At 46.4% G+C, this 18,013-nt stretch overlaps 8 non-coding genes across 8 annotated transcripts; all 8 read left to right on the forward strand.

Moving 5' to 3' along the window:
- Positions 1–894: 894 nt before the first annotated feature.
- LOC130331884 (U2 spliceosomal RNA) lies at positions 895–1,085 on the forward strand. Its single transcript, XR_008874678.1, has one exon. It is a non-coding gene; the product is annotated as a U2 spliceosomal RNA (small nuclear RNA).
- A 2,095-nt stretch (positions 1,086–3,180) lies between these two features.
- LOC130331885 (U2 spliceosomal RNA) lies at positions 3,181–3,371 on the forward strand. The gene has a single exon (XR_008874679.1). It is a non-coding gene; the product is annotated as a U2 spliceosomal RNA (small nuclear RNA).
- Positions 3,372–5,461: 2,090 nt separating this feature from the next.
- LOC130331886 (U2 spliceosomal RNA) lies at positions 5,462–5,652 on the forward strand. Its single transcript, XR_008874680.1, has one exon. It is a non-coding gene; the product is annotated as a U2 spliceosomal RNA (small nuclear RNA).
- A 2,092-nt stretch (positions 5,653–7,744) lies between these two features.
- LOC130331887 (U2 spliceosomal RNA) lies at positions 7,745–7,935 on the forward strand. The gene has a single exon (XR_008874681.1). It is a non-coding gene; the product is annotated as a U2 spliceosomal RNA (small nuclear RNA).
- Positions 7,936–10,019: 2,084 nt separating this feature from the next.
- Positions 10,020–10,210, forward strand: LOC130331889 (U2 spliceosomal RNA). Its single transcript, XR_008874683.1, has one exon. It is a non-coding gene; the product is annotated as a U2 spliceosomal RNA (small nuclear RNA).
- Positions 10,211–12,310: 2,100 nt separating this feature from the next.
- On the forward strand, positions 12,311–12,501 carry LOC130331890 (U2 spliceosomal RNA). The gene has a single exon (XR_008874684.1). It is a non-coding gene; the product is annotated as a U2 spliceosomal RNA (small nuclear RNA).
- A 2,096-nt stretch (positions 12,502–14,597) lies between these two features.
- Positions 14,598–14,788, forward strand: LOC130331891 (U2 spliceosomal RNA). Its single transcript, XR_008874685.1, has one exon. It is a non-coding gene; the product is annotated as a U2 spliceosomal RNA (small nuclear RNA).
- Positions 14,789–16,882: 2,094 nt separating this feature from the next.
- On the forward strand, positions 16,883–17,073 carry LOC130331892 (U2 spliceosomal RNA). Its single transcript, XR_008874686.1, has one exon. It is a non-coding gene; the product is annotated as a U2 spliceosomal RNA (small nuclear RNA).
- The last annotated feature ends 940 nt before the right edge of the window (positions 17,074–18,013 follow it).

An 18,013-nucleotide genomic window follows, 5' to 3' on the forward strand; every position in this document is an offset into this window, starting at 1 on the left:
ATATATATATATATATATATATGCGCACACACACACATAGATATAAACGTATTCTCCGTTGAGATATTGCAGCCGCTGCTGTGTCCAGGCCCAGGAGCCTTAGCACTGTGCTGTGATGTCACTCAATACCACTGACATCACTAGGTGTAAACAACATCTCTCCTTTGCTGTGTATGTGACTATGGAGCTGTTTGGTGATGTCGTCTATTACGGCCTTCATAGAAGCAACAGGAGATTGTTGCATCCATCTTGAACCCTCAGAACTACAGTGCTATGATGTCACTCACTTCCACAGGCCTTGCAGAGTGTAAACAACAACAACCCAGCTTTGTTGTGTATGTAACCAAAGGGATTTGTGATGTCACCTAGAACCTTCACAGCAGCGACAGCTTTATGAGGAGCATCAGCACTGCTCTGCCTGAGCAGAACCATCACCGCCATAGGTTGTCAAATAACCCGGATTTAACCCACACAGGTAAGTCCAATGGGGTGCAGGCATGTCCTCTATGCTTACAGCTTCCCGTGGGTGTTGGTTTGATACCGTTTGGGGACAGCCAAGGAGGCATCTGCAGGCAACAAAGGTAGGTGTGTGCTTGTGTGTGTGTTTCCTATGCAGATCCTAAGCCCAGTGTCACATGCAAGTAGGAGGAGTAAGAAGGGTTCCTGGCAAATCCGGGTTATGGATTGCATTTAAAAAGGCCCCGTGGGAGTGCAATGGGCCCCTGTCTTGCTGCTTAGCAATAATGGTATGGGTTTAGGTTCTGCTGTGTGTACTGGTGGTTGACTGCCCCCCAGCCCAGAGTGTGCATGGAAAATTGTCTGGCAGCCTCCCTGACAGCAAGCAGTGATAGTGCCCATGAAGGGGACCTTGTTGGGCCCGCCCCTTTCACGGTTATCGCTTCTCGGCCTTTTGGCTAAGATCAAGTGTAGTATCTGTTCTTATCAGTTTAATATCTGATACGTCCCCTATCTGGGGACCATATATTAAATGGATTTTTGAGAACGGGGGCCGATTTCGAAGCTTGCTTCCGTCGCCCTATGCATTGACCCGATATGGCAGTATCTTCGGGTACAGTGCACCACCCCCTTACAGGGTTAAAAAGAAAGATTCCTACTTTCATTGCTACCTGCTTGCTGGCTAGCCAGCTAGCCAGCCCTGTGGGCCTTGCTGCTGCTGCAGCCAAAAAACAAAAGGTGGTGCTGCTGCTGCTTCTGCTGCTTCTGCTTCTGCTTGTGTCTGGCCCCTGTTGGAGCGTCCAGGCACAGGACTTCTGCTGCTGCTGACTAAATGGCCTCCTTAATTGGATCATTTGAGTAGCCAGCACACCTGTGCAGGTAGGGCATGACATGATAGGCAGCTGCCTTGATAGCGGGTGGGTGCTGAATGTTCCTAATTGACAAAATAAGATTAATGCTTATGAAGAAATATAAAATCTCATCCCTTCCCCAATATCGCGCCACACCCCTACCCCTTAATTCCCTGGTTGAACGTGATGGACATATGTCTTTTTTCGACCGTACTAACTATGTAACTATGTAACATAACATGGGGGGGGGGGGGGGGGGTCTCCTGGCTGTTCACACAGGTGTGTCATTGCTGTACATTGACCATGCATTGCTTCTGTGGTATTGCAAAGGCAAAGACAAATGCTTCCAGCCATCCATTGCACTAATGGATTGGTCATCAGCTGGCTGTCTATGTCCCGCATCAATATAGACCAAAGTACAGAGGGTTAGGCTATGCTATTGTGCACCTACCTGATGCATCAGAAGGTGCGAGGCCCTTGCTAAATTCTGTGCACAGACTTTGAGATCTATGCTTTAGACTGTATCTAAACCTGCTCCAACATGGACTGACATTCTGGCCTACTTTCAGCCGATGCGACTTGTCTGTCGCTGAACAGTCGCTTTTTATGTATTCAGCACCTATGTATAATGTTGTAAAAATGCTCTAGAAGCTAAAGTCGCAGAAATGTCACACATATTTGGCCTGCAACTTTCTGTGCGACAAATTCAGACAGGAAAAATCAGTATAAATCCTTAGAAAATTATCCCCCAGTGTCTCCATCTGCTGGCGGTATTGAATAAGCATTGCTGCACTGATGGGGTATGCATTAGACGAAAAAAAAGAAGAAAAAGAAGAATAATACGCCCAGAAAAGAGGCGAAAAGGAGAAAAACGTAAAAAAACGTGAAAAAAAAGTAAGAGGAAGAGAAGGGAAAAAAAGGTGGAAATGGGTTTAAAAGTGATTTCGGCGGAGAAATATATATATATATATATATATATATATATATATATATATATATATGCGCACACACACACATAGATATAAACGTATTCTCCGTTGAGATATTGCAGCCGCTGCTGTGTCCAGGCCCAGGAGCCTTAGCACTGTGCTGTGATGTCACTCAATACCACTGACATCACTAGGTGTAAACAACATCTCTCCTTTGCTGTGTATGTGACTATGGAGCTGTTTGGTGATGTCGTCTATTACGGCCTTCATAGAAGCAACAGGAGATTGTTGCATCCATCTTGAACCCTCAGAACTACAGTGCTATGATGTCACTCACTTCCACAGGCCTTGCAGAGTGTAAACAACAACAACCCAGCTTTGTTGTGTATGTAACCAAAGGGATTTGTGATGTCACCTAGAACCTTCACAGCAGCGACAGCTTTATGAGGAGCATCAGCACTGCTCTGCCTGAGCAGAACCATCACCGCCATAGGTTGTCAAATAACCCGGATTTAACCCACACAGGTAAGTCCAATGGGGTGCAGGCATGTCCTCTATGCTTACAGCTTCCCGTGGGTGTTGGTTTGATACCGTTTGGGGACAGCCAAGGAGGCATCTGCAGGCAACAAAGGTAGGTGTGTGCTTGTGTGTGTGTTTCCTATGCAGATCCTAAGCCCAGTGTCACATGCAAGTAGGAGGAGTAAGAAGGGTTCCTGGCAAATCCGGGTTATGGATTGCATTTAAAAAGGCCCCGTGGGAGTGCAATGGGCCCCTGTCTTGCTGCTTAGCAATAATGGTATGGGTTTAGGTTCTGCTGTGTGTACTGGTGGTTGACTGCCCCCCAGCCCAGAGTGTGCATGGAAAATTGTCTGGCAGCCTCCCTGACAGCAAGCAGTGATAGTGCCCATGAAGGGGACCTTGTTGGGCCCGCCCCTTTCACGGTTATCGCTTCTCGGCCTTTTGGCTAAGATCAAGTGTAGTATCTGTTCTTATCAGTTTAATATCTGATACGTCCCCTATCTGGGGACCATATATTAAATGGATTTTTGAGAACGGGGGCCGATTTCGAAGCTTGCTTCCGTCGCCCTATGCATTGACCCGATATGGCAGTATCTTCGGGTACAGTGCACCACCCCCTTACAGGGTTAAAAAGAAAGATTCCTACTTTCATTGCTACCTGCTTGCTGGCTAGCCAGCTAGCCAGCCCTGTGGGCCTTGCTGCTGCTGCAGCCAAAAAACAAAAGGTGGTGCTGCTGCTGCTTCTGCTGCTTCTGCTTCTGCTTGTGTCTGGCCCCTGTTGGAGCGTCCAGGCACAGGACTTCTGCTGCTGCTGACTAAATGGCCTCCTTAATTGGATCATTTGAGTAGCCAGCACACCTGTGCAGGTAGGGCATGACATGATAGGCAGCTGCCTTGATAGCGGGTGGGTGCTGAATGTTCCTAATTGACAAAATAAGATTAATGCTTATGAAGAAATATAAAATCTCATCCCTTCCCCAATATCGCGCCACACCCCTACCCCTTAATTCCCTGGTTGAACGTGATGGACATATGTCTTTTTTCGACCGTACTAACTATGTAACTATGTAACATAACATGGGGGGGGGGGGGGGTCTCCTGGCTGTTCACACAGGTGTGTCATTGCTGTACATTGACCATGCATTGCTTCTGTGGTATTGCAAAGGCAAAGACAAATGCTTCCAGCCATCCATTGCACTAATGGATTGGTCATCAGCTGGCTGTCTATGTCCCGCATCAATATAGACCAAAGTACAGAGGGTTAGGCTATGCTATTGTGCACCTACCTGATGCATCAGAAGGTGCGAGGCCCTTGCTAAATTCTGTGCACAGACTTTGAGATCTATGCTTTAGACTGTATCTAAACCTGCTCCAACATGGACTGACATTCTGGCCTACTTTCAGCCGATGCGACTTGTCTGTCGCTGAACAGTCGCTTTTTATGTATTCAGCACCTATGTATAATGTTGTAAAAATGCTCTAGAAGCTAAAGTCGCAGAAATGTCACACATATTTGGCCTGCAACTTTCTGTGCGACAAATTCAGACAGGAAAAATCAGTATAAATCCTTAGAAAATTATCCCCCAGTGTCTCCATCTGCTGGCGGTATTGAATAAGCATTGCTGCACTGATGGGGTATGCATTAGACGAAAAAAAATAAGAAAAAGAAGAATAATACGCCCAGAAAAGAGGCGAAAAGGAGAAAAACGTAAAAAAAACGTGAAAAAAAAGTAAGAGGAAGAGAAGGGAAAAAAAGGTGGAAATGGGTTTAAAAGTGATTTCGGCGGAGAATATATATATATATATATATATATATATATATATATATATATATGCGCACACACACACATAGATATAAACGTATTCTCCGTTGAGATATTGCAGCCGCTGCTGTGTCCAGGCCCAGGAGCCTTAGCACTGTGCTGTGATGTCACTCAATACCACTGACATCACTAGGTGTAAACAACATCTCTCCTTTGCTGTGTATGTGACTATGGAGCTGTTTGGTGATGTCGTCTATTACGGCCTTCATAGAAGCAACAGGAGATTGTTGCATCCATCTTGAACCCTCAGAACTACAGTGCTATGATGTCACTCACTTCCACAGGCCTTGCAGAGTGTAAACAACAACAACCCAGCTTTGTTGTGTATGTAACCAAAGGGATTTGTGATGTCACCTAGAACCTTCACAGCAGCGACAGCTTTATGAGGAGCATCAGCACTGCTCTGCCTGAGCAGAACCATCACCGCCATAGGTTGTCAAATAACCCGGATTTAACCCACACAGGTAAGTCCAATGGGGTGCAGGCATGTCCTCTATGCTTACAGCTTCCCGTGGGTGTTGGTTTGATACCGTTTGGGGACAGCCAAGGAGGCATCTGCAGGCAACAAAGGTAGGTGTGTGCTTGTGTGTGTGTTTCCTATGCAGATCCTAAGCCCAGTGTCACATGCAAGTAGGAGGAGTAAGAAGGGTTCCTGGCAAATCCGGGTTATGGATTGCATTTAAAAAGGCCCCGTGGGAGTGCAATGGGCCCCTGTCTTGCTGCTTAGCAATAATGGTATGGGTTTAGGTTCTGCTGTGTGTACTGGTGGTTGACTGCCCCCCAGCCCAGAGTGTGCATGGAAAATTGTCTGGCAGCCTCCCTGACAGCAAGCAGTGATAGTGCCCATGAAGGGGACCTTGTTGGGCCCGCCCCTTTCACGGTTATCGCTTCTCGGCCTTTTGGCTAAGATCAAGTGTAGTATCTGTTCTTATCAGTTTAATATCTGATACGTCCCCTATCTGGGGACCATATATTAAATGGATTTTTGAGAACGGGGGCCGATTTCGAAGCTTGCTTCCGTCGCCCTATGCATTGACCCGATATGGCAGTATCTTCGGGTACAGTGCACCACCCCCTTACAGGGTTAAAAAGAAAGATTCCTACTTTCATTGCTACCTGCTTGCTGGCTAGCCAGCTAGCCAGCCCTGTGGGCCTTGCTGCTGCTGCAGCCAAAAAACAAAAGGTGGTGCTGCTGCTGCTTCTGCTGCTTCTGCTTCTGCTTGTGTCTGGCCCCTGTTGGAGCGTCCAGGCACAGGACTTCTGCTGCTGCTGACTAAATGGCCTCCTTAATTGGATCATTTGAGTAGCCAGCACACCTGTGCAGGTAGGGCATGACATGATAGGCAGCTGCCTTGATAGCGGGTGGGTGCTGAATGTTCCTAATTGACAAAATAAGATTAATGCTTATGAAGAAATATAAAATCTCATCCCTTCCCCAATATCGCGCCACACCCCTACCCCTTAATTCCCTGGTTGAACGTGATGGACATATGTCTTTTTTCGACCGTACTAACTATGTAACTATGTAACATAACATGGGGGGGGGGGGTCTCCTGGCTGTTCACACAGGTGTGTCATTGCTGTACATTGACCATGCATTGCTTCTGTGGTATTGCAAAGGCAAAGACAAATGCTTCCAGCCATCCATTGCACTAATGGATTGGTCATCAGCTGGCTGTCTATGTCCCGCATCAATATAGACCAAAGTACAGAGGGTTAGGCTATGCTATTGTGCACCTACCTGATGCATCAGAAGGTGCGAGGCCCTTGCTAAATTCTGTGCACAGACTTTGAGATCTATGCTTTAGACTGTATCTAAACCTGCTCCAACATGGACTGACATTCTGGCCTACTTTCAGCCGATGCGACTTGTCTGTCGCTGAACAGTCGCTTTTTATGTATTCAGCACCTATGTATAATGTTGTAAAAATGCTCTAGAAGCTAAAGTCGCAGAAATGTCACACATATTTGGCCTGCAACTTTCTGTGCGACAAATTCAGACAGGAAAAATCAGTATAAATCCTTAGAAAATTATCCCCCAGTGTCTCCATCTGCTGGCGGTATTGAATAAGCATTGCTGCACTGATGGGGTATGCATTAGACGAAAAAAAAGAAGAAAAAGAAGAATAATACGCCCAGAAAAGAGGCGAAAAGGAGAAAAACGTAAAAAAACGTGAAAAAAAAGTAAGAGGAAGAGAAGGGAAAAAAAGGTGGAAATGGGTTTAAAAGTGATTTCGGCGGAGAATATATATATATATATATATATATATATATATATATATATATATATATATGCGCACACACACACATAGATATAAACGTATTCTCCGTTGAGATATTGCAGCCGCTGCTGTGTCCAGGCCCAGGAGCCTTAGCACTGTGCTGTGATGTCACTCAATACCACTGACATCACTAGGTGTAAACAACATCTCTCCTTTGCTGTGTATGTGACTATGGAGCTGTTTGGTGATGTCGTCTATTACGGCCTTCATAGAAGCAACAGGAGATTGTTGCATCCATCTTGAACCCTCAGAACTACAGTGCTATGATGTCACTCACTTCCACAGGCCTTGCAGAGTGTAAACAACAACAACCCAGCTTTGTTGTGTATGTAACCAAAGGGATTTGTGATGTCACCTAGAACCTTCACAGCAGCGACAGCTTTATGAGGAGCATCAGCACTGCTCTGCCTGAGCAGAACCATCACCGCCATAGGTTGTCAAATAACCCGGATTTAACCCACACAGGTAAGTCCAATGGGGTGCAGGCATGTCCTCTATGCTTACAGCTTCCCGTGGGTGTTGGTTTGATACCGTTTGGGGACAGCCAAGGAGGCATCTGCAGGCAACAAAGGTAGGTGTGTGCTTGTGTGTGTGTTTCCTATGCAGATCCTAAGCCCAGTGTCACATGCAAGTAGGAGGAGTAAGAAGGGTTCCTGGCAAATCCGGGTTATGGATTGCATTTAAAAAGGCCCCGTGGGAGTGCAATGGGCCCCTGTCTTGCTGCTTAGCAATAATGGTATGGGTTTAGGTTCTGCTGTGTGTACTGGTGGTTGACTGCCCCCCAGCCCAGAGTGTGCATGGAAAATTGTCTGGCAGCCTCCCTGACAGCAAGCAGTGATAGTGCCCATGAAGGGGACCTTGTTGGGCCCGCCCCTTTCACGGTTATCGCTTCTCGGCCTTTTGGCTAAGATCAAGTGTAGTATCTGTTCTTATCAGTTTAATATCTGATACGTCCCCTATCTGGGGACCATATATTAAATGGATTTTTGAGAACGGGGGCCGATTTCGAAGCTTGCTTCCGTCGCCCTATGCATTGACCCGATATGGCAGTATCTTCGGGTACAGTGCACCACCCCCTTACAGGGTTAAAAAGAAAGATTCCTACTTTCATTGCTACCTGCTTGCTGGCTAGCCAGCTAGCCAGCCCTGTGGGCCTTGCTGCTGCTGCAGCCAAAAAACAAAAGGTGGTGCTGCTGCTGCTTCTGCTGCTTCTGCTTCTGCTTGTGTCTGGCCCCTGTTGGAGCGTCCAGGCACAGGACTTCTGCTGCTGCTGACTAAATGGCCTCCTTAATTGGATCATTTGAGTAGCCAGCACACCTGTGCAGGTAGGGCATGACATGATAGGCAGCTGCCTTGATAGCGGGTGGGTGCTGAATGTTCCTAATTGACAAAATAAGATTAATGCTTATGAAGAAATATAAAATCTCATCCCTTCCCCAATATCGCGCCACACCCCTACCCCTTAATTCCCTGGTTGAACGTGATGGACATATGTCTTTTTTCGACCGTACTAACTATGTAACTATGTAACATAACATGGGGGGGGGGGGGGGTCTCCTGGCTGTTCACACAGGTGTGTCATTGCTGTACATTGACCATGCATTGCTTCTGTGGTATTGCAAAGGCAAAGACAAATGCTTCCAGCCATCCATTGCACTAATGGATTGGTCATCAGCTGGCTGTCTATGTCCCGCATCAATATAGACCAAAGTACAGAGGGTTAGGCTATGCTATTGTGCACCTACCTGATGCATCAGAAGGTGCGAGGCCCTTGCTAAATTCTGTGCACAGACTTTGAGATCTATGCTTTAGACTGTATCTAAACCTGCTCCAACATGGACTGACATTCTGGCCTACTTTCAGCCGATGCGACTTGTCTGTCGCTGAACAGTCGCTTTTTATGTATTCAGCACCTATGTATAATGTTGTAAAAATGCTCTAGAAGCTAAAGTCGCAGAAATGTCACACATATTTGGCCTGCAACTTTCTGTGCGACAAATTCAGACAGGAAAAATCAGTATAAATCCTTAGAAAATTATCCCCCAGTGTCTCCATCTGCTGGCGGTATTGAATAAGCATTGCTGCACTGATTATGCATTAGACGAAAAAAAAGAAGAAAAAGAAGAATAATACGCCCAGAAAAGAGGCGAAAAGGAGAAAAACGTAAAAAAACGTGAAAAAAAAGTAAGAGGAAGAGAAGGGAAAAAAAGGTGGAAATGGGTTTAAAAGTGATTTCGGCGGAGAAATATATATATATATATATATATATATATATATATATATATATGCGCACACACACACATAGATATAAACGTATTCTCCGTTGAGATATTGCAGCCGCTGCTGTGTCCAGGCCCAGGAGCCTTAGCACTGTGCTGTGATGTCACTCAATACCACTGACATCACTAGGTGTAAACAACATCTCTCCTTTGCTGTGTATGTGACTATGGAGCTGTTTGGTGATGTCGTCTATTACGGCCTTCATAGAAGCAACAGGAGATTGTTGCATCCATCTTGAACCCTCAGAACTACAGTGCTATGATGTCACTCACTTCCACAGGCCTTGCAGAGTGTAAACAACAACAACCCAGCTTTGTTGTGTATGTAACCAAAGGGATTTGTGATGTCACCTAGAACCTTCACAGCAGCGACAGCTTTATGAGGAGCATCAGCACTGCTCTGCCTGAGCAGAACCATCACCGCCATAGGTTGTCAAATAACCCGGATTTAACCCACACAGGTAAGTCCAATGGGGTGCAGGCATGTCCTCTATGCTTACAGCTTCCCGTGGGTGTTGGTTTGATACCGTTTGGGGACAGCCAAGGAGGCATCTGCAGGCAACAAAGGTAGGTGTGTGCTTGTGTGTGTGTTTCCTATGCAGATCCTAAGCCCAGTGTCACATGCAAGTAGGAGGAGTAAGAAGGGTTCCTGGCAAATCCGGGTTATGGATTGCATTTAAAAAGGCCCCGTGGGAGTGCAATGGGCCCCTGTCTTGCTGCTTAGCAATAATGGTATGGGTTTAGGTTCTGCTGTGTGTACTGGTGGTTGACTGCCCCCCAGCCCAGAGTGTGCATGGAAAATTGTCTGGCAGCCTCCCTGACAGCAAGCAGTGATAGTGCCCATGAAGGGGACCTTGTTGGGCCCGCCCCTTTCACGGTTATCGCTTCTCGGCCTTTTGGCTAAGATCAAGTGTAGTATCTGTTCTTATCAGTTTAATATCTGATACGTCCCCTATCTGGGGACCATATATTAAATGGATTTTTGAGAACGGGGGCCGATTTCGAAGCTTGCTTCCGTCGCCCTATGCATTGACCCGATATGGCAGTATCTTCGGGTACAGTGCACCACCCCCTTACAGGGTTAAAAAGAAAGATTCCTACTTTCATTGCTACCTGCTTGCTGGCTAGCCAGCTAGCCAGCCCTGTGGGCCTTGCTGCTGCTGCAGCCAAAAAACAAAAGGTGGTGCTGCTGCTGCTTCTGCTGCTTCTGCTTCTGCTTGTGTCTGGCCCCTGTTGGAGCGTCCAGGCACAGGACTTCTGCTGCTGCTGACTAAATGGCCTCCTTAATTGGATCATTTGAGTAGCCAGCACACCTGTGCAGGTAGGGCATGACATGATAGGCAGCTGCCTTGATAGCGGGTGGGTGCTGAATGTTCCTAATTGACAAAATAAGATTAATGCTTATGAAGAAATATAAAATCTCATCCCTTCCCCAATATCGCGCCACACCCCTACCCCTTAATTCCCTGGTTGAACGTGATGGACATATGTCTTTTTTCGACCGTACTAACTATGTAACTATGTAACATAACATGGGGGGGGGGGGGGGGGGTCTCCTGGCTGTTCACACAGGTGTGTCATTGCTGTACATTGACCATGCATTGCTTCTGTGGTATTGCAAAGGCAAAGACAAATGCTTCCAGCCATCCATTGCACTAATGGATTGGTCATCAGCTGGCTGTCTATGTCCCGCATCAATATAGACCAAAGTACAGAGGGTTAGGCTATGCTATTGTGCACCTACCTGATGCATCAGAAGGTGCGAGGCCCTTGCTAAATTCTGTGCACAGACTTTGAGATCTATGCTTTAGACTGTATCTAAACCTGCTCCAACATGGACTGACATTCTGGCCTACTTTCAGCCGATGCGACTTGTCTGTCGCTGAACAGTCGCTTTTTATGTATTCAGCACCTATGTATAATGTTGTAAAAATGCTCTAGAAGCTAAAGTCGCAGAAATGTCACACATATTTGGCCTGCAACTTTCTGTGCGACAAATTCAGACAGGAAAAATCAGTATAAATCCTTAGAAAATTATCCCCCAGTGTCTCCATCTGCTGGCGGTATTGAATAAGCATTGCTGCACTGATGGGGTATGCATTAGACGAAAAAAAAGAAGAAAAAGAAGAATAATACGCCCAGAAAAGAGGCGAAAAGGAGAAAAACGTAAAAAAACGTGAAAAAAAAGTAAGAGGAAGAGAAGGGAAAAAAAAGGTGGAAATGGGTTTAAAAGTGATTTCGGCGGAGAAATATATATATATATATATATATATATATATATATATATATATATATATATGCGCACACACACACATAGATATAAACGTATTCTCCGTTGAGATATTGCAGCCGCTGCTGTGTCCAGGCCCAGGAGCCTTAGCACTGTGCTGTGATGTCACTCAATACCACTGACATCACTAGGTGTAAACAACATCTCTCCTTTGCTGTGTATGTGACTATGGAGCTGTTTGGTGATGTCGTCTATTACGGCCTTCATAGAAGCAACAGGAGATTGTTGCATCCATCTTGAACCCTCAGAACTACAGTGCTATGATGTCACTCACTTCCACAGGCCTTGCAGAGTGTAAACAACAACAACCCAGCTTTGTTGTGTATGTAACCAAAGGGATTTGTGATGTCACCTAGAACCTTCACAGCAGCGACAGCTTTATGAGGAGCATCAGCACTGCTCTGCCTGAGCAGAACCATCACCGCCATAGGTTGTCAAATAACCCGGATTTAACCCACACAGGTAAGTCCAATGGGGTGCAGGCATGTCCTCTATGCTTACAGCTTCCCGTGGGTGTTGGTTTGATACCGTTTGGGGACAGCCAAGGAGGCATCTGCAGGCAACAAAGGTAGGTGTGTGCTTGTGTGTGTGTTTCCTATGCAGATCCTAAGCCCAGTGTCACATGCAAGTAGGAGGAGTAAGAAGGGTTCCTGGCAAATCCGGGTTATGGATTGCATTTAAAAAGGCCCCGTGGGAGTGCAATGGGCCCCTGTCTTGCTGCTTAGCAATAATGGTATGGGTTTAGGTTCTGCTGTGTGTACTGGTGGTTGACTGCCCCCCAGCCCAGAGTGTGCATGGAAAATTGTCTGGCAGCCTCCCTGACAGCAAGCAGTGATAGTGCCCATGAAGGGGACCTTGTTGGGCCCGCCCCTTTCACGGTTATCGCTTCTCGGCCTTTTGGCTAAGATCAAGTGTAGTATCTGTTCTTATCAGTTTAATATCTGATACGTCCCCTATCTGGGGACCATATATTAAATGGATTTTTGAGAACGGGGGCCGATTTCGAAGCTTGCTTCCGTCGCCCTATGCATTGACCCGATATGGCAGTATCTTCGGGTACAGTGCACCACCCCCTTACAGGGTTAAAAAGAAAGATTCCTACTTTCATTGCTACCTGCTTGCTGGCTAGCCAGCTAGCCAGCCCTGTGGGCCTTGCTGCTGCTGCAGCCAAAAAACAAAAGGTGGTGCTGCTGCTGCTTCTGCTGCTTCTGCTTCTGCTTGTGTCTGGCCCCTGTTGGAGCGTCCAGGCACAGGACTTCTGCTGCTGCTGACTAAATGGCCTCCTTAATTGGATCATTTGAGTAGCCAGCACACCTGTGCAGGTAGGGCATGACATGATAGGCAGCTGCCTTGATAGCGGGTGGGTGCTGAATGTTCCTAATTGACAAAATAAGATTAATGCTTATGAAGAAATATAAAATCTCATCCCTTCCCCAATATCGCGCCACACCCCTACCCCTTAATTCCCTGGTTGAACGTGATGGACATATGTCTTTTTTCGACCGTACTAACTATGTAACTATGTAACATAACATGGGGGGGGGGGGGGGGGGGTCTCCTGGCTGTTCACACAGGTGTGTCATTGCTGTACATTGACCATGCATTGCTTCTGTGGTATTGCAAAGGCAAAGACAAATGCTTCCAGCCATCCATTGCACTAATGGATTGGTCATCAGCTGGCTGTCTATGTCCCGCATCAATATAGACCAAAGTACAGAGGGTTAGGCTATGCTATTGTGCACCTACCTGATGCATCAGAAGGTGCGAGGCCCTTGCTAAATTCTGTGCACAGACTTTGAGATCTATGCTTTAGACTGTATCTAAACCTGCTCCAACATGGACTGACATTCTGGCCTACTTTCAGCCGATGCGACTTGTCTGTCGCTGAACAGTCGCTTTTTATGTATTCAGCACCTATGTATAATGTTGTAAAAATGCTCTAGAAGCTAAAGTCGCAGAAATGTCACACATATTTGGCCTGCAACTTTCTGTGCGACAAATTCAGACAGGAAAAATCAGTATAAATCCTTAGAAAATTATCCCCCAGTGTCTCCATCTGCTGGCGGTATTGAATAAGCATTGCTGCACTGATGGGGTATGCATTAGACGAAAAAAAAGAAGAAAAAGAAGAATAATACGCCCAGAAAAGAGGCGAAAAGGAGAAAAACGTAAAAAAACGTGAAAAAAAAGTAAGAGGAAGAGAAGGGAAAAAAAGGTGGAAATGGGTTTAAAAGTGATTTCGGCGGAGAAATATATATATATATATATATATATATATATATATATATATATATATGCGCACACACACACATAGATATAAACGTATTCTCCGTTGAGATATTGCAGCCGCTGCTGTGTCCAGGCCCAGGAGCCTTAGCACTGTGCTGTGATGTCACTCAATACCACTGACATCACTAGGTGTAAACAACATCTCTCCTTTGCTGTGTATGTGACTATGGAGCTGTTTGGTGATGTCGTCTATTACGGCCTTCATAGAAGCAACAGGAGATTGTTGCATCCATCTTGAACCCTCAGAACTACAGTGCTATGATGTCACTCACTTCCACAGGCCTTGCAGAGTGTAAACAACAACAACCCAGCTTTGTTGTGTATGTAACCAAAGGGATTTGTGATGTCACCTAGAACCTTCACAGCAGCGACAGCTTTATGAGGAGCATCAGCACTGCTCTGCCTGAGCAGAACCATCACCGCCATAGGTTGTCAAATAACCCGGATTTAACCCACACAGGTAAGTCCAATGGGGTGCAGGCATGTCCTCTATGCTTACAGCTTCCCGTGGGTGTTGGTTTGATACCGTTTGGGGACAGCCAAGGAGGCATCTGCAGGCAACAAAGGTAGGTGTGTGCTTGTGTGTGTGTTTCCTATGCAGATCCTAAGCCCAGTGTCACATGCAAGTAGGAGGAGTAAGAAGGGTTCCTGGCAAATCCGGGTTATGGATTGCATTTAAAAAGGCCCCGTGGGAGTGCAATGGGCCCCTGTCTTGCTGCTTAGCAATAATGGTATGGGTTTAGGTTCTGCTGTGTGTACTGGTGGTTGACTGCCCCCCAGCCCAGAGTGTGCATGGAAAATTGTCTGGCAGCCTCCCTGACAGCAAGCAGTGATAGTGCCCATGAAGGGGACCTTGTTGGGCCCGCCCCTTTCACGGTTATCGCTTCTCGGCCTTTTGGCTAAGATCAAGTGTAGTATCTGTTCTTATCAGTTTAATATCTGATACGTCCCCTATCTGGGGACCATATATTAAATGGATTTTTGAGAACGGGGGCCGATTTCGAAGCTTGCTTCCGTCGCCCTATGCATTGACCCGATATGGCAGTATCTTCGGGTACAGTGCACCACCCCCTTACAGGGTTAAAAAGAAAGATTCCTACTTTCATTGCTACCTGCTTGCTGGCTAGCCAGCTAGCCAGCCCTGTGGGCCTTGCTGCTGCTGCAGCCAAAAAACAAAAGGTGGTGCTGCTGCTGCTTCTGCTGCTTCTGCTTCTGCTTGTGTCTGGCCCCTGTTGGAGCGTCCAGGCACAGGACTTCTGCTGCTGCTGACTAAATGGCCTCCTTAATTGGATCATTTGAGTAGCCAGCACACCTGTGCAGGTAGGGCATGACATGATAGGCAGCTGCCTTGATAGCGGGTGGGTGCTGAATGTTCCTAATTGACAAAATAAGATTAATGCTTATGAAGAAATATAAAATCTCATCCCTTCCCCAATATCGCGCCACACCCCTACCCCTTAATTCCCTGGTTGAACGTGATGGACATATGTCTTTTTTCGACCGTACTAACTATGTAACTATGTAACATAACATGGGGGGGGGGGGGGGGGGGGGTCTCCTGGCTGTTCACACAGGTGTGTCATTGCTGTACATTGACCATGCATTGCTTCTGTGGTATTGCAAAGGCAAAGACAAATGCTTCCAGCCATCCATTGCACTAATGGATTGGTCATCAGCTGGCTGTCTATGTCCCGCATCAATATAGACCAAAGTACAGAGGGTTAGGCTATGCTATTGTGCACCTACCTGATGCATCAGAAGGTGCGAGGCCCTTGCTAAATTCTGTGCACAGACTTTGAGATCTATGCTTTAGACTGTATCTAAACCTGCTCCAACATGGACTGACATTCTGGCCTACTTTCAGCCGATGCGACTTGTCTGTCGCTGAACAGTCGCTTTTTATGTATTCAGCACCTATGTATAATGTTGTAAAAATGCTCTAGAAGCTAAAGTCGCAGAAATGTCACACATATTTGGCCTGCAACTTTCTGTGCGACAAATTCAGACAGGAAAAATCAGTATAAATCCTTAGAAAATTATCCCCCAGTGTCTCCATCTGCTGGCGGTATTGAATAAGCATTGCTGCACTGATGGGGTATGCATTAGACGAAAAAAAAGAAGAAAAAGAAGAATAATACGCCCAGAAAAGAGGCGAAAAGGAGAAAAACGTAAAAAAAACGTGAAAAAAAAGTAAGAGGAAGAGAAGGGAAAAAAAGGTGGAAATGGGTTTAAAAGTGATTTCGGCGGAGAAATATATATATATATATATATATATATTATATATATATATATGCGCACACACACACATAGATATAAACGTATTCTCCGTTGAGATATTGCAGCCGCTGCTGTGTCCAGGCCCAGGAGCCTTAGCACTGTGCTGTGATGTCACTCAATACCACTGACATCACTAGGTGTAAACAACATCTCTCCTTTGCTGTGTATGTGACTATGGAGCTGTTTGGTGATGTCGTCTATTACGGCCTTCATAGAAGCAACAGGAGATTGTTGCATCCATCTTGAACCCTCAGAACTACAGTGCTATGATGTCACTCACTTCCACAGGCCTTGCAGAGTGTAAACAACAACAACCCAGCTTTGTTGTGTATGTAACCAAAGGGATTTGTGATGTCACCTAGAACCTTCACAGCAGCGACAGCTTTATGAGGAGCATCAGCACTGCTCTGCCTGAGCAGAACCATCACCGCCATAGGTTGTCAAATAACCCGGATTTAACCCACACAGGTAAGTCCAATGGGGTGCAGGCATGTCCTCTATGCTTACAGCTTCCCGTGGGTGTTGGTTTGATACCGTTTGGGGACAGCCAAGGAGGCATCTGCAGGCAACAAAGGTAGGTGTGTGCTTGTGTGTGTGTTTCCTATGCAGATCCTAAGCCCAGTGTCACATGCAAGTAGGAGGAGTAAGAAGGGTTCCTGGCAAATCCGGGTTATGGATTGCATTTAAAAAGGCCCCGTGGGAGTGCAATGGGCCCCTGTCTTGCTGCTTAGCAATAATGGTATGGGTTTAGGTTCTGCTGTGTGTACTGGTGGTTGACTGCCCCCCAGCCCAGAGTGTGCATGGAAAATTGTCTGGCAGCCTCCCTGACAGCAAGCAGTGATAGTGCCCATGAAGGGGACCTTGTTGGGCCCGCCCCTTTCACGGTTATCGCTTCTCGGCCTTTTGGCTAAGATCAAGTGTAGTATCTGTTCTTATCAGTTTAATATCTGATACGTCCCCTATCTGGGGACCATATATTAAATGGATTTTTGAGAACGGGGGCCGATTTCGAAGCTTGCTTCCGTCGCCCTATGCATTGACCCGATATGGCAGTATCTTCGGGTACAGTGCACCACCCCCTTACAGGGTTAAAAAGAAAGATTCCTACTTTCATTGCTACCTGCTTGCTGGCTAGCCAGCTAGCCAGCCCTGTGGGCCTTGCTGCTGCTGCAGCCAAAAAACAAAAGGTGGTGCTGCTGCTGCTTCTGCTGCTTCTGCTTCTGCTTGTGTCTGGCCCCTGTTGGAGCGTCCAGGCACAGGACTTCTGCTGCTGCTGACTAAATGGCCTCCTTAATTGGATCATTTGAGTAGCCAGCACACCTGTGCAGGTAGGGCATGACATGATAGGCAGCTGCCTTGATAGCGGGTGGGTGCTGAATGTTCCTAATTGACAAAATAAGATTAATGCTTATGAAGAAATATAAAATCTCATCCCTTCCCCAATATCGCGCCACACCCCTACCCCTTAATTCCCTGGTTGAACGTGATGGACATATGTCTTTTTTCGACCGTACTAACTATGTAACTATGTAACATAACATGGGGGGGGGGGGGGTCTCCTGGCTGTTCACACAGGTGTGTCATTGCTGTACATTGACCATGCATTGCTTCTGTGGTATTGCAAAGGCAAAGACAAATGCTTCCAGCCATCCATTGCACTAATGGATTGGTCATCAGCTGGCTGTCTATGTCCCGCATCAATATAGACCAAAGTACAGAGGGTTAGGCTATGCTATTGTGCACCTACCTGATGCATCAGAAGGTGCGAGGCCCTTGCTAAATTCTGTGCACAGACTTTGAGATCTATGCTTTAGACTGTATCTAAACCTGCTCCAACATGGACTGACATTCTGGCCTACTTTCAGCCGATGCGACTTGTCTGTCGCTGAACAGTCGCTTTTTATGTATTCAGCACCTATGTATAATGTTGTAAAAATGCTCTAGAAGCTAAAGTCGCAGAAATGTCACACATATTTGGCCTGCAACTTTCTGTGCGACAAATTCAGACAGGAAAAATC

Source organism: Hyla sarda, unplaced genomic scaffold, assembly GCF_029499605.1.
Source record: "Hyla sarda isolate aHylSar1 unplaced genomic scaffold, aHylSar1.hap1 scaffold_358, whole genome shotgun sequence".
NCBI classification, from domain to species: domain Eukaryota; kingdom Metazoa; phylum Chordata; class Amphibia; order Anura; family Hylidae; genus Hyla; species Hyla sarda.